A 2,590-nucleotide genomic window follows, 5' to 3' on the forward strand; every position below is an offset into this window, starting at 1 on the left:
GGGAGGAGGGAGTCAGGTGGAGGTAGGGGAGGAGGGAGTCAGGTGGAGGTAGGGGAGGAGGGAGTCAGGTGGAGGTAGGGGAGGAGGGAGTCAGGTGAAGGTAGGGGAGGAGGGAGTCAGGTGGAGGTAGGGGAGGAGGGAGTCAGGTGAAGGTAGGGGAGGAGGGAGTCAGGTGGAGGTAGGGGAGGAGGGAGTCAGGTGGAGGTAGGGGAGGAGGGAGTCAGATGGAGGTAGGGGAGGAGGGAGTCAGGTGGAGGTAGGGGAGGAGGGAGTCAGGTGGAGGTAGGGGAGGAGGGAGTCAGGTGGAGGTAGGGGAGGAGGGAGTCAGGTGGAGGTAGGGGAGGAGGGAGTCAGGTGAAGGTAGGGGAGGAGGGAGTCAGGTGGAGGTAGGGGAGGAGGGAGTCAGGTGAAGGTAGGGGAGGAGGGAGTCAGGTGGAGGTAGGGGAGGAGGGAGTCAGGTGAAGGTAGGGGAGGAGGGAGTCAGGTGAAGGTAGGGGAGGAGGGAGTCAGGTGGAGGTAGGGGAGGAGGGAGTCAGATGGAGGTAGGGGAGGAGGGAGTCAGGTGGAGGTAGGGGAGGAGGGAGTCAGGTGGAGGTAGGGGAGGAGGGAGTCAGGTGGAGGTAGGGGAGGAGGGAGTCAGGTGGAGGTAGGGGAGGAGGGAGTCAGATGGAGGTAGGGGAGGAGGGAGTCAGGTGGAGGTAGGGGAGGAGGGAGTCAGGTGGAGGTAGGGGAGGAGGGAGTCAGGTGGAGGTAGTGACGGAGGGAGTCAGGTGGAGGTAGGGGAGGAGGGAGTCAGATGGAGGTAGGGGAGGAGGGAGTCAGATGGAGGTAGGGGAGGAGGGAGTCAGGTGGAGGTAGGGGAGGAGGGAGTCAGGTGGAGGTAGGGGAGGAGGGAGTCAGATGGAGGTAGGGGAGGAGGGAGTCAGGTGGAGGTAGTGACGGAGGGAGTCAGGTGGAGGTAGGGGAGGAGGGAGTCAGGTGGAGGTAGGGGAGGAGGGAGTCAGGTGGAGGTAGGGGAGGAGGGAGTCAGATGGAGGTAGGGGAGGAGGGAGTCAGGTGGAGGTAGGGGAGGAGGGAGTCAGATGGAGGTAGGGGAGGAGGGAGTCAGGTGGAGGTAGTGACGGAGGGAGTCAGGTGGAGGTAGGGGAGGAGGGAGTCAGGTGGAGGTAGGGGAGGAGGGAGTCAGGTGGAGGTAGGGGAGGAGGGAGTCAGGTGGAGGTAGGGGAGGAGGGAGTCAGGTGAAGGTAGGGGAGGAGGGAGTCAGGTGGAGGTAGGGGAGGAGGGAGTCAGGTGGAGGTAGGGGAGGAGGGAGTCAGATGGAGGTAGTGACGGAGGGAGTCAGGTGGAGGTAGGGGAGGAGGGAGTCAGGTGAAGGTAGGGGAGGAGGGAGTCAGATGGAGGTAGGGGAGGAGGGAGTCAGGTGAAGGTAGGGGAGGAGGGAGTCAGGTGGAGGTAGGGGAGGAGGGAGTCAGGTGGAGGTAGGGGAGGAGGGAGTCAGGTGGAGGTAGTGACGAAGGGAGTCAGGTGGAGGTAGGGGAGGAGGGAGTCAGGTGGAGGTAGGGGAGGAGGGAGTCAGGTGGAGGTAGGGGAGGAGGGAGTCAGGTGGAGGTAGGGGAGGAGGGAGTCAGGTGGAGGTAGGGGAGGAGGGAGTCAGGTGGAGGTAGTGACGGAGGGAGTCAGGTGGAGGTAGTGACGGAGGGAGTCAGATGGAGGTAGTGACGGAGGGAGTCAGGTGGAGGTAGGGGAGGAGGGAGTCAGGTGGAGGTAGGGGAGGAGGGAGTCAGGTGAAGGTAGGGGAGGAGGGAGTCAGGTGGAGGTAGGGGAGGAGGGAGTCAGGTGGAGGTAGGGGAGGAGGGAGTCAGGTGGAGGTAGGGGAGGAGGGAGTCAGGTGGAGGTAGGGGAGGAGGGAGTCAGGTGGAGGTAGGGGAGGAGGGAGTCAGGTGGAGGTAGGGGAGGAGGGAGTCAGGTGGAGGTAGTGACGAAGGGAGTCAGGTGGAGGTAGGGGAGGAGGGAGTCAGGTGGAGGTAGGGGAGGAGGGAGTCAGGTGAAGGTAGGGGAGGAGGGAGTCAGGTGGAGGTAGGGGAGGAGGGAGTCAGGTGGAGGAAGGGGAGGAGGGAGTCAGGTGGAGGTAGGGGAGGAGGGAGTCAGGTGGAGGTAGGGGAGGAGGGAGTCAGGTGGAGGTAGTGACGGAGGGAGTCAGGTGGAGGTAGTGACGGAGGGAGTCAGGTGGAGGTAGGGGAGGAGGGAGTCAGATGGAGGTAGTGACGGAGGGAGTCAGGTGGAGGTAGTGACGAAGGGAGTCAGATGGAGGTAGTGACGAAGGGAGTCAGGTGGAGGTAGTGACGGAGGGAGTCAGATGGAGGTAGTGACGGAGGGAGTCAGATGGAGGTAGGGGAGGAGGGAGTCAGGTGAAGGTAGGGGAGGAGGGAGTCAGGTGGAGGTAGGGGAGGAGGGAGTCAGATGGAGGTAGGGGAGGAGGGAGTCAGGTGGAGGTAGGGGAGGAGGGAGTCAGGTGGAGGTAGGGGAGGAGGGAGTCAGGTGGAGGTAGGGGAGGAGGGAGTCAGGTGGAGGTAGGGGAGGAGGGAGTCAG

General features: G+C 63.6%; 1 protein-coding gene across 1 annotated transcript in view; it reads left to right on the top strand.

The window, feature by feature from the left end:
* znf385c (zinc finger protein 385C) overlaps window positions 1-2,590 on the top strand; it is a gene marked incomplete at both ends in the record, with an annotated part of 34,984 nt that overhangs the window by 20,305 nt on the left and 12,089 nt on the right. The window lies entirely within an intron of this gene.

This window comes from Borostomias antarcticus (genome assembly GCF_949987555.1).
Source record: "Borostomias antarcticus genome assembly, chromosome: 14".
In the NCBI taxonomy this organism is placed as follows: domain Eukaryota; kingdom Metazoa; phylum Chordata; class Actinopteri; order Stomiiformes; family Stomiidae; genus Borostomias; species Borostomias antarcticus.